Raw genomic sequence first — 13,940 nt, 5'->3', positions numbered from 1 at the left:
TGGTACAGAGGACAATTTGTTGTATGAGGATTCAAATTCTGATTTAGAAGAGGTTTCAAGTGTCTCTTTATTTAGCTCTGGAGATGAAGTTCTGGGTTTTGACGAAGAAGTAGATTAAAAGGTGGGTACTCTTTCCTAGTTAGATTAAGTATTTGTTGAAAGTAGACCTACTTATTACTTTATAATTATAATATTCAGTGATAGTTTTTTTTCCTAAAAAATGTGTTCAAAAAAGGGGGGAGGGTGTCTTGTACGCCGGCAAATACGGCAGATTAGATGACAAAATTTGTCAACAGTTGGAATAAATTTTTTGTCAGTTTTTGTGAAATTAGACAAATTAAAAGCACATGTGGCAGATTATTTTTTATACATTACTCCTGCACACAAGAGGCAGAAGGACCTGGACCTAAAGTAAATAAATGCCATATATGGTCAAGGCGTAAGAAGAAGAGTAACCTGTTAATATTCTTAAACTGCTGCAGATTTTAGTCCTTTGGAAATACTTCATACGAAAGGCCACAGAATTGAGGTTGATGGAATAAATGTTACTAAAATTCTTTGTTTTGCACCGCACTTATTTCCTTTCCAAGAGATATCAGGCTTTAGTTTTAATCATTCATGTTATATCCTTAAGGACGTAACCTATTTCTTGGGGGATAGGAGAGGGGGGGGTAACTGAAGATGTCATTTCTCACCAGAAATGTTTTTTCTTTTACTATCTTAAAAATATCCAGCTCGCTTTTATTGTATTAAATAAAGTATGTTAGTTTTATTCTTATGAGTTTTACCATAGATCTGCAGGAGTAATTTCCCTCATAACCTTACCTCTCAAATACATCCACTTTGATTAAAATTAATTACTCGTTTTGCATAGAGATAAATGAATATTTTGCATAATTTCCAACTTGAAGTGCCAATTCTCTTGAAATCATGTGGCATGTGAAATTGTACAGATTGATTCGAAGATACACGTTAACACTGACTGCTTATATAATTATGTTTCAAAGAAATTTGTGTAGTAGACATATTATGTAGTTCATAATGGTTAATGCCTATAAAGAATAGGATTATCTCCTTATTTTCCTCCTTATTGCAAAAAAGAAATGCACTGAGTGCCCATTGTATTAGAAACAGCATTTGATAAGTGGGAGGAACCCCTCCCCTTTTTTTTTTATTTTAAGAATGACTCTATTCTTTGTGACATCAATTCAACTAAGTGTCTGAAACTTTCCTCTGGGATGTTTGTCCATTCTGTCACAATGACATCTTTGTGATAGGGTGGAATGAGTAGTTTCAGCAGCAAATATGCCATCACCTAATTTGCTTTATTGGGTCGAGGTCTGGAAACTGAGTTGGCCACTGAAGCAAAGGAACTTGCTGTCATGTTCCTCAGATCACTTCAACATGCTACTTGCTTTGTGGCATGGCACGGCACCTTGTCTTCCAGGAAGGCAATATGTCATATAAACTGCAGCCATGAATGGGTGAACATGATCAGTGATAAGATAAACTGGGGTGTTCAGGAGACCTGACATGCACCAAGAAAGCATTCCCCTACACCATTATGCCCCTGCCAACAGCCAGAGTTGCCAGGGGAATAATGTTGTGGTTTAGCTATATTCTGGTTCTGCCATCAGCATGATACAGTACAAACCGGAACTCATCAGATCAGATGACATTTTTCAAGTCATCAGCTGTCCAGTGTTGATGATTATGTGTCCACTGAAGCTGCATCTTTGTCTTAGCTCTGACAGCATTGGGACCAGGAATGGTTGCCTGCCCCTGTACCCATCCATGACAGCATGTGATGAACTGTGCATTTTAAGATGATGTTCTGACCACCACTGTTGTACTGAGCTGTGATGTGACTGGTTGTGGCCCTTCGCAATCCTTGTCATTATTCTCTGACCTTGTGCATCAATGAGCTATTTCTATCCACAGGACTGGCATTAGCTTGATGTTGTCTAGTTATTACACTATTCCTGGTACCCTAAATGCTGTTGTGCATAAAAGCCCAGAAGAGTAGATGTTTATGAGATATTGGCACCAGCAATTATACCATGCTCAGGGTCCTTAAGTCATGCCTTTTATTCGTTCTGTTGCATCAAATGCAAAAAATAGAACTGTTGATACTTGTCACTTGAAGCAGTTTTGAATCCGAGGTATCTGAGTAGGCTCCAGTAAGTTCAGTCGCAAACAGTAGGTGGGCCACATTCCATTTAATATGTGGACTAAAATGTCATAACATGATTCAAGAATGTGGAATCTATATATAGATAGTATTTTTCCTTTTCTTAGTAATAATCTGGAGATATGGTCTGCTTTTGACAGTTGGCAAAATTTATTTTCTACTTCCCACAAAGTTAGTTATTTTGCAAGTCCTTTTATGGCTGATTTTGAAAAATTTTCATGGGATGGGCATGCTTATCAAAAGAAGCTAGATTATGTAAAGTAAAAAAAAAATGTAAATATACATTTGTAAACAAATAAAATGTAGTAATGTAAATGATGCCAAAGGATGTTAAAAAAAAAAAATCTATTTTATAGTTTGATTTTAAAAATGATGGAAAATTTGTTTCCAAGAGGATCTAGGAGATTGTGAGCTGTTGTATGTTATGGAAAATATATATATTCCATCCATGAGAGGTCAAAGAACCATAGCACATCAGTGCCATGTGTGAGATGCAGGTGTGGATTAAAAAAGAAATTTGTTGACATTTTTCTTGAAGAGTTGCAGATTGTAGTTTGGGAATACTTCATAAAAAAGGCTGTTTGGGAGGACAGAAGTAGATGGCATAAAAGAGAAGAGGAGAAGCAAGTTCATTGTGTTTGCAATTGCATTGAAAAGGGATCCTTTGCAGCTGCTCTCACTTTAATAGGCCTCATAAAGTGAAGGAATGATGGTTGCGATTCAGTGCAGCGTCCATAGAAGTGCCTGTAGAACAGACACAGAACCAAAGCATTGCATCTGTGAGAATAGAGGTTGAAGGAGTCTGTGAGGAAGGGATCAGCTGTGAGCCAAATTACCTCTGGTCAGCATCAAAATTTTGATGCTGACCAGAGAGGCTTTAGTCGCACTACCTCCAAGCAATCAAGCAGTATTCTAAGGATGGGCTGATTTGAGATTTGCGTAGTGTCAGTTGCTGGGTGGATGAAAAATAGCATCTAAACAGAAGAAAATGCCTTTTTTTTTTATTTTTTTATAGATATGGAGGAAGTTATTGATGTGATGTGTTTATGCTAGGAAAGATATCTGATCCCATTTAGTGATCTATGTATTACTGAGAGTAAGGGCAGGGCAGCTGAGATCCCTTTTGTGAGAGAAAAGGCAGCATGACATTTTGGTATGGAGATCATTATTTTAAGGCATTGATTGAAGATCACGAAGCTTGGGACATCTGAGCACTGCGTGGTTTGTCAAATGAGTAGAATGAATGAATGAAGAGTGCTATCATCAGCAAAACTATGAATATGCTTCGTGGTGATTGAGAGGAGAGCATTTATGTACAGGAGAAAGAAGGTGATAAAACAGTGCCATGATGCACTCCTACATTGGTAGCGAAGTTTGAAAAGAGCGAGCCATTCACCATGACATGCAGAGAGAAAGCTGGCTACTCAATTAACAGATTGTCAGGTAAACCAAAGTATAGCCATCTGCTTAGTGGGTGTCGATGTCAGATGCAAACAAAACGTTCTGGAAATGTCGAGAGCAACAGCATGCGTCTCTGCTCCTTTCCATGGCATGAGTTCAGTGTTACACTATCTGACCAAAAATATCCATGGCTCATACAGTTATAAAAGGAAACAGTTTTGCAATCCATTCTTCATAGACAAACATTAATGGTAAATTGTGTCATACTGAAGAGCTTGGTGACTTTTTGATATGCTGCTATCATAGGATGCCATATTTGCAACAACTGTTGGAAATTGAAATTCCTATTCTGCTGCAGCTATCCCAGTCAACTATATATATATATATATATATATGATGTTATTGTTAAATGTAAACACCTAGGAGCAACAGCAGCACATTTGCAACGTGGTAGACCACAAAATTACAGAGCAGTTCTGAAGCACATAAAAAAAAATCATCTGTTCTCAGTTGAAACACTACTCAGTTCTGAAATGCCTCTGCAAACAATGCAGCACCATAACTGTTCATCAAATGGTGAAGAAAATGAGTTTCCACAGCTTTTCAGCTGCATGCAAGTCTAACATCAATGGCAATGCCAAGCATCGGTAGAATGGTGTAAAGGTCACTGCTCTTGAACTCTAGAGCAGTGGAAACTGGATGCTTCACTATCTAACAGTTCTGATGAACAAGTCTGGGTTTGGAAGATACCAGGATAATGTTACCTGTGCCACCTGTGAATTTTTTTTTTTTGGGGGGGGGGGGGGGGGAAGTATCATGGTTTTGGACTCTTTTTCATGGTTTGTGCTGGTCCTAGTTCCAGACTGGGAATCTTAACACTGCAGTATCCATGCTGATGGTTACTGATTAACTGGTGAGCCTCTGGTGGTGGTGGTGAAGCTGACTATTGATGACTTTCTCCACTGTTTTGAAGAGAATCTAGGTGATCCCGATTGGTTGGTAGCTTGATGAAAGATCTGTCTCCCTTTTTATTTTTTTGAATAGGTTGTATATGTGATTGCATCCATGTGTTGAGATAAGTGCCAGCTAAATACAGAAGATTATAGAGTTGATACAGAACAGGTGTTAGCTTTGGAGCACAATGTTTGAACATAATTGGAGAGATTATGTTCAAAGTATGTTCATCAGGACCAGAAGGCTGGTGTCCCAGTTATATAGTATTCTTCTGAAGTATTTTTTTGTCAAAAAAAAAACAAAAACTGGAGACATGGTACTCTGATTTTGGCATGGTAGTGAAGCAACTTGCCTAGTCATCTATGGAAGTTGGAGCAAGGGACTGATGCCAGATAAGCTTTGTCATGTGGAGCAGAAGTTGCATCTGATGGCCTTAGCAAGGGATCCAGAATGCATGGTTTCCAACAGGAGTCGAATCTGATATTGAGCTTTATGAAGTCAGATTTAAATTTACTGAAGACCTCTATTTATTGCATACTTCAGCATGCCAGGGTTCTTGATACAAGTGTCACCTACGATAAACTCGGTTTTTTCCCTTCGCCTGTTTTGGTGCACTCTTTCTGTTGAATGAAGGCTTGGAAAGTAGACAAGAATTTTGAATAGAATGGGGTATGAAGATTTCATGCAGTGATTATTATTTCTTTCGGCTCTGAACATTTGTTTGGCTCAGATGAACTACCAAAGGATTTGGGAGTGGCTTTGAGGAAAGAAAAGGAAGGGCACTGTGTGTGTGTGTGTGCGAGAGAGAGAGAGGGCATGCAAGATTGTAATCTGAGCTATCAAGAAGATACTGCCAAATATGCGAATATTTCTAAAAGCACTTAAATATATTTTTGTTTTTTCCATCTCTACTGCACGGTAATGCTTTTCATTCAAGTTGGGATTGAAAGAAATTCAATTATTGTTAATGAATTATAAGAAAAATTTGTTAATTAAAATATGAAATAAGTAACTCAGTTTATAATAATTACTTTTGTTTAGTAATAATTATTGTTTGGTTTATAGTAACTTATGTTAGTCGTAGAAAAATCAGTATATATATATATATATATATTATATATATATATGACCATTTTAATGAGATTTTTGACATGATGGTTTGCAACTAGCTGTTCCATATCATCTAAAATTAGTCAATTTTATCGCTAGGTCCACGTGTTCAGATATGTTCAGCCTGTTTCTTGTTATTTTCAGTAAAACATTATATATTATATGATGTATAATAATTATAGGATGTATCTACCATTCGTTCAAGTTGATCAACACCATTAGAAATCCATGATATGATACCATAGGAGGAATATTTCAAATTTCAGAGAGAAGCGCAGCTGAACATTGCACTTTTCGATTGGAAAAGACCAGAGTTCGATTCTCGTTGTAATGAGAGGAATTTTTATATATGGACTTTTTCAAGATGAGCTAATCGATCGCATACGGAGGTAGCAGGGTCCTTTTTCTCCCGGAAACTCAGATTTTTCACACACACCCCTACAGGCAAAAAACACTGTTGTTGGTGGTGATGGTTACGTAAAGTGGGAGAATAAAGTACTAGAAGAGACGGTGAGATCTGTATAGCAGAGTGGAATGGGGTGCCCTCCTGCGATGAATCCTTAGATTACTTTATCCACTAATATGTTTCCTACTTTTGTCCATGTAAAATTGCTTTTGATGTTAAGTTTGATTGACTCTCGAACTAAAGATTGGTACAACTCCACTATATTAAGCTTTAGCAGTGGAGCTATACCAATTCATGCATTCAGTGAAAATATTAGCATCTAAAAACAAACAACCCAACTCAGGAAATGAAGAACGGACACCACTACAATCAGTGGTGCACCCAGGAAGGTGGCCAAGCCCCCCCCCCCCCCCCCCCCAAAAAAAGAAAAGTTGAAAAACACTAAAAAAAATTCCAAAATACTTTTCCTAATTAAAATTCATTTTTTTAAATTTATGTTTTGTCATGTCTTCTATTTTTATACTACCTTATGAATTAGGGAAGTCACATAAGGTGAGAGTACCCTATAGCCGTATGTCTCAACCCGTGGTCCGCGATGATGGGACAGATTGTCCACAGGCAGACTTAAATTAACCAAATAAATCTATATATTTTAATTATCCAAACAGAGCAAATTAAAATTGAATAAGTAAGTTAAAATTATTGAAATAAAATGGATACTTAAAAAAATAATGTGACAGAATGTTCATTTCATGAACATTCTGCCACTATTTTAATTTGTAGCGGCAGAATGATGAGTAATAAAAGAGGGGTTAAGTGAACAACAATATGGTTTTATTGCTTCCGCTTTCCCTTGCTGTTTTGTCAGATTTGAAGTGAACACGTGTTGTCCACATGACCACATTTCCAATTGCTTGTTGTTTATTGATTTTTATTGTTGAAGGGTTTCCTCCTTCAACCAAGGCTCAATATATCTTCAGAAGTGCTAAGTAATACTTGGACAAAGTGTGTTCTGAGTATTTATATATTTTTAGGAAATCGCGCGACTGAAAGATGAAAGCAAGCTGCCAGTTGAGTTGAAATGCTAACTCTCTTCAACCGAATTCCATATATGAAACTGCCATAACAGCATCCACTATATATATATATATATATATATATAAATAAATAAATAAATGTATACATCCCGAGTAAATCCTAATTTCAATTATATGTATGTGTGTGTATATATATATATATAATTTCCTAGTTTTAACACGTTTACGAATTTTAACACCTTCGGTTGAACTTTATTGCTGATTTGGGGCAGGCGAACTCACACACATCTAATTAATAACAATAGTTTTTAGTTAGATACTGTTTGCAGGTGCAACATGGTTTTGCTCGAGTCTATACAGCATAGTTTCTGTATGAAAGGATGCGATTCATTAATTAGAGTTGTTTTTATCCCAGTTGTCTCGAATTGCACTATTTGTTGAGAAATATATTACACAGACTGCTGGTACCTTATTCACTGACATAATAAAAGTACTTGTGTTTCTTGCCTCTGCAATATAGTGGCTATTGGGGAGGGCGTGTTGTTTACCGCGGGAGCAAGTTACTATCCCCCCCGCTCTGAACGTATTTCAGTTTTTTTTTCGTTTGCGAGGTATACGCGAAACTTTAATTTCTTTTTTCGAATAAAATCAGCGGTGCGAGTTATATGTGAGGGCGAGTTATATTCGAATAAGCACGGTATTTCAATTATGGATAAGTACAATGTTACCTTCTTTAAACGGAAAAATAGCTCGGATGACAGTGATAATACAAAACGAGTTTAATGACAGTTTGTGTGTAGTTTCTAAAGAGAAAGAGGTCTACAACGAATCCACCGAAACACAGAATTCCCATCAATTACAATGCGATAATATTAATACGCTGAACGAAAGAAAATTTGCTGACTTGCAGGACACTCGACCAGTGGATCTCATTCAAAGGTAAATACAATTGGTTATTTTGTAGGAGCATTTTTCTGTTTTGTGACTTCTCCCTTTACGGTAATTATGCCTACATTATTGTATTATTATTATACAATTGTTTACAGTTTTGAATGTGTATATAAAGTCAATATCAACAGTAGCCTGATTACGAACGCGTGATGAAAGGGACGAGGAGGTTTGGAGCTTCCCCGGATAGTATTCAAAAGGTAGATACAATTGGTTATTTTGTATAGGGTCCCGAAACTTATTAATTTAGAATTTAACCACTGGGAAAGTGTTTGTGTCCACCTCAAAACTCTGAAACCGAATTTGGAAACATATTTTCCGAATAACTTTTATAAGAAATTTCTGTGGGTTCACGATCCATTTCAGGCTTGCAGTCACGAGAACGATCTTTCGTTATCGAAAAAAGAACAGCTAACTGAGCTTTCAAGTGACAGTGGGCTTAAAATGCAATTCCGTGATCGTGGTTTGGCTTGATTCTGGATCTCGCCTTCCGTGAGAAGTGAATTTCCCGAATTATCTGAAGAAGCGTCGAAAATCATCATGCAGTTTTCTACAATCTATGTTTGTAGAAAACTGCAAGATGATGATACACTTTTAATCGTTTACTTCCAAGTTAAGTATGTTTCCATATATATTCAAAACATGCTTTTAGATTTATTATGTTATAAAATGGCACAGTTTTTCCCAAATGTTGGTAATCCCCACATACGTTTTTTTAAAAAAATTACATAACTTAGTGGTCCATAGAATTGTTTTAGGCATTTTACTTGTCCTTGGGCTTAGAAAGGGTGAGAAATGCTGTCCAGGCCGGGCCAGAAGAATCATTGCAGATGCTCAGTTATAGGTCGTGTGCGATACGCTCGTATTCTGTGCTATTTTGCATTGAGTTTGTTGAAAAGCATGTCTTCAACTTGAAACTTCTTACCATACGTAAATTCTTCAATAACACTGAAGTTAAGTTAAAGTTAAAATTTTAAAGTTAAATTTGTAAAAGGATTTATTTTGTTTTTTGGATTTTGTGCTTCAAATTATGGCTGAAAAAAAGTATGCAGAGTATTTAATTGAACTATTATTATTATTATTATTCCTGATACCTCCAAGGAGTCCGAAGACTCATCGCGGGAGGACACCTACAATTGTCTCAACCACTACACCGAACCTCTACTACGAATCATCTCCATCAACGCCATCTACCTCCCACCTCCACCACAACTAGTATTTTGTGTCTGTAATTTGCGTGTGTTCTGAACTATTTAAAAAAAAAAAACCCAAAACCAAAAAAGGATGATTCAAATGTTAGTAGCAATGTTGGCGCTATTAGTATTGTCAATACCGATTTGGATTCGGTTTCCCCAGTCGTAGGTCTGACAAAACCATCGAATTATCCAGAAGAAAGTACTTCCTTAGTTATATTGATAAAATTCTCACGACATCGCAGTTTTGAAAGAACAAACATTTAATTCTGACAATAATTTAGATATTGTGAAAAAGTTGTGGAAACCAGAACCAAATTTTAATTTTCCTACAACCTGTGCTGCAATTCACAACCGAAGTTTTCAATACACATGGCTTGGAAAATTTACATGGCTCGTGTACTCTCAAGTTGAAAACAGTGCGTACCGTAAATATTGTGTTTTTTGCACCTGCTAATGTTGGAAAATCTAAATCTGAAGCAGCTGGTTATGCAAGGCTATAATAATTGGAAGAAAGCCATTGAAAAATTTAATAATCATCAAAAAACGAAATATCATAAAACGGCTGTTATGACTTACGAAAGGCTAAACAATATTCGAGATGGAAAATGTATTCCAATCAATCGACAAATTGATGTAGATAGTGCATCACAAGCTGCAGTTAATCGGAAACGATTAGCGCCGATTATAAAAACAGTAATTTTATGTGGTAGGCAAAATATACCCTTGAGAGGACATCGTGATTATGGAGAATTTTCATTTGAATAGGAGCCCATCGCCAATGAAGGCAATTTTCGAACTTTGTTAAGAACGAGAATCGATGCGGGCGACAAAAACTTGGCTGAACATTTTAAACATCCTGCCAAAAACGCTACTACATTAGCTGGAACATACAAAATCAAATTATAAATGCATGTAATGAAATCATTTTGAACCGTTTGGTCGAAAAAATTAATTCGGCGAAATGTTTTTCAATTTTTGCCGATGAAACTTGTCACATTTCTACCACTGAACATCTTTCCTTGTGTGCCAGGTATATAGACGAAGAAAATGACAGCAAAGTTTGTAATTGGAAATGCTGTATCTGTGACTGAAATAAGAAATTGCATTGGCATAATTGAAAAGGTACGCAATTTCTTCAATACCCCTAAGAGACAGGACGTCCTTGTTGACAACATTGATAAATATACTCCGGATACTAAGAGACAGAAACTACGCCAAGTTTGCCTGGCTAGGTGGGTGGAACGCCATGAAGCCATCATGACCATGGCGGAATTATATGATGCAGTGATTCATAGTCTTGAAACAATAATTTCTTCGGAAGACAGAGACTCGTCCTCTAACGCAAAACTTTTGAATAATTCATTGTGTGAATTGGTTTTATAATATCTTTATTTAGCTTGCAAAAATATTTGCGTACACCATTGTCTAAAATAATGCAAAAATCTGACAGTGACCTCTTAATTGTCCTAAATGTTATTGATGTTGTGACTCAATTAAATACCATTCGTGAAACACCAGATTTTTCATTTAAAGATATTTACGATGAAGCATGGATAAAAGCCAATAATTTTAATATTGACATTAAAAAGCCAAGGACTTCATCAAAACAAACATTAAGGTCCAATGTTCCAGCCGATTCTATAGAAGAGTATTTCAGGAGAACTATTTCATTCCATTTATTGATCAAATATTGACTCAACTTCAGGAACGTTTCACTCGGCACCGCAACATTTCGATTTTTTTTTCTCTTCTACCAAATGGAAGAAGTGCTCCAACAGCAAGTGCAATAGAAGATTTTCGTCAGTTGTGTGAATTTTATGCTGGTGATTTGCTTTATACAAATCCAGCAATTTTGAATGCCGAATTCAAGTTGTGGTATAAGAATTTTGAAAAACCGTTTGCAATAGCTCCATGCAAAAATGCCGTTGATGCAGTTTCAAAGTATGACAAAATGATATATCCTAACATCTATAACTTTTAAAAATATTTACAATGCTTCCGGTAACAACATGCGTCAGTGAAAGGTCATTTTCTAACTTACGCCTTTTAAAAACCTATTTAAGATCTACCATGACACAATCACGATTGAACGGACTGGCTTTGCAGTATATACACAGAAAGATTAATGTAACCATGACTGAAATAATTCAAGAGCTTTGTAAAAAGAAAAGAAAACTGGATTTTATTCTTTAAATAAATTTTTATAATCACCTCATGAATTTTATTTAATGAATGAAATTTAACGAATTTTAGTTAACGAATAAAAATATTTTTAATGCAAATTCATTGCATTAAAAATATTTTTATCCGTTCAACTCCCCCCCCCCCAAGATTAAATCCTGGGCGTGCCACTGACTAGAATTATCTTATATATTGCATTATTATAATTCTAGATATGTGGATAAGAATGGCTGCATGAGGATTATTCTGTGTTAAAAGAAATCGCTTCATGGTGATCTGAATTGCCTACAGGATAAATATTTGGTATTCTGTAAGGTAGTGGTGTCAATTTTGTAATGATTTTTAGTCGATCGCCAAGAATATATTTATATATTCTTAAGACTGAAATTATCAAAAAGAAAGTACTTTGTTAAAAAATGTGTGCGTGATAGAATTCACCGCTTGCATCCTAATTGCATTACCAAAAATACATCTATTCTTAGAAATAATTTTGCTTGAACAACTCCACTTGGTGGATTCACAACTCATGATACATGTCATGAATAACCTTATTCTACTTTCTACTCCGACTATTCAAGGTTTATGAAAAAGACAAAGTGCATATTCGCGTTACTAGTAGTTGGTAAAACGAACACGCGCTATGACTTGTGGTAACTAGTGTTTTCCGTTTGCCTGTTTGTCAGTGTAAGTTGGTAATGCAAATAAATGAGTAGTAGTAGGGTCACTTTGAACGATCAAGATAAGATAAAGAATCGTGACGTGATTGGAATGTTAGGAATTTCTCTGGGGCATATGTGTCAGTGACGTGGGTTCTTGTGTTTTGGTTCACGTATGGAATTATGGGTGATGGTAGAGATAAGGATTCATGTTGTGATTGGTGGGACACTTGGAACCAGATTAAGATAAGATAAGGATCGTGACGTGAATGTTTGTTGTTATCAGATGAAAATAAGTGGTCATTTGTTAGTTGTAAATAAGTGACGTTATTGTTTTGAATGGAAAGGAAGATATATTAGTGGATAAGGAATCGTGTCGTGATTGGTGGGACACTTTTGACCAGATCAGGATCAAGATAAGATAAGGGATCATGACGTGAATGTTTGTTGTTATCAGATGAATATATAAGTGACGTCATTTGTTAGTTGTAAATAAGTGATGTCATTGTTGGTTGTAAATAAGTGATGTTTTGAATGGAAAGGGAGATATATTAATGTATAAGGAATCGTGTCGTGATTGGTGGGACACTTTTGACCAGATCAAAATCAAGATAAGATAAGGAATCGTGACGTGAATGTTTGTTGTTATAGGGTTTGGAATTTCGCTGAGGCCCTCGTCTGTCAGGGACATCACGTGGCGTGTTTGGTTCACTTAATGCATTGTGGGTGATATTTAGAGATAAGAATCGTGACGTTATGTGTTTGGAAATTTCTGGGAAACATATGTCTCTCTCTGCAATATCACATGGTCTTTTGGTTTGGCTATAGAATTGTGGGCGATGTTTTTGAGATAAGATATCTTTGAATTTTCCCAGGGTGAAACACATCCATCATTGTCATCATGTTTTGTGCTTGGTTGTCTATAGATGGGTGTATACTAATTTTCCAATACATTTTTGGGTATTTCTTTCCTGTTAAAGGGTGGGAATTCTTAGAGTAGAATAGAGTCGTGATGGCGGCCATGTTTAGGGTTTTCTGAATAATTTAATTATATGTTAATATCACTCAAACATAGTTTTTTTTTCCTTCTATAGATGGCTGTACTAATTTTCCAATATATTTTGGGATATTTCTTTCCTGTTAAAGGATGGGAATTATTAGAGTAGATTCGTGATGGCGGCTGTGTTTATGCTTTTCTGAATAATTTAATTATATGCTGGTGTCCCTCAACCATACACCTTTTTTTTTTTTTTTTACTCCGAAGTTTTCATTATCAGTTGGAGATGGCATTACTAAAAGATTATTGGCAAATAACCTCTTTTTCGAATTAACGTTATCTTGTTTACAAATGTTTGGGTAATGGTGTTTTTTTTTAGTTTTTACATGAAGAGAAAAAACCAAACGGTATTTTAAAAATAAACGGAGACTTAAACGGTTACAATAACTTTTTTATATGTAGTCTAGAAATTCTAATGATAATTTAAATTTACTTACAGTTTTCCAGAATGATTCTTCTTAATGCAAATAGATATTCCAAAATAGTTGAATTTTTATCCATATCACAACACACAAAAACAATCTTGAAAGAACAAAATTTCTGTAATAACCTGAAAAACTATTTAACTTTTGTTCCTTAGATTTTATGTCCATTTGGTACACCGTTAATTCCATAGCATTGGGTCATACTATGTTTTTATTCCCAAGGTGGTGAGTGTAAGCTCAAACTGTCTTTTGCTGACTAATATATCTGCCCTCGATCGGTAAGCGCTCACACAGAACAATATTTCTGTAAATAACCAAAAAATATAGTTGACTACATCGTTTAGATTTCCACCAGTTTGGTTCCGTTGGAGATGACTC

Source organism: Typopeltis vanoorti, chromosome 8, assembly GCF_054136105.1.
Source record: "Typopeltis vanoorti isolate ZY-2024b chromosome 8, IOZ_Tvanoo_1.0, whole genome shotgun sequence".
NCBI classification, from domain to species: Eukaryota; Metazoa; Arthropoda; class Arachnida; order Uropygi; family Thelyphonidae; genus Typopeltis; species Typopeltis vanoorti.
Note: the sequence above shows the minus strand (reverse complement) of the source record.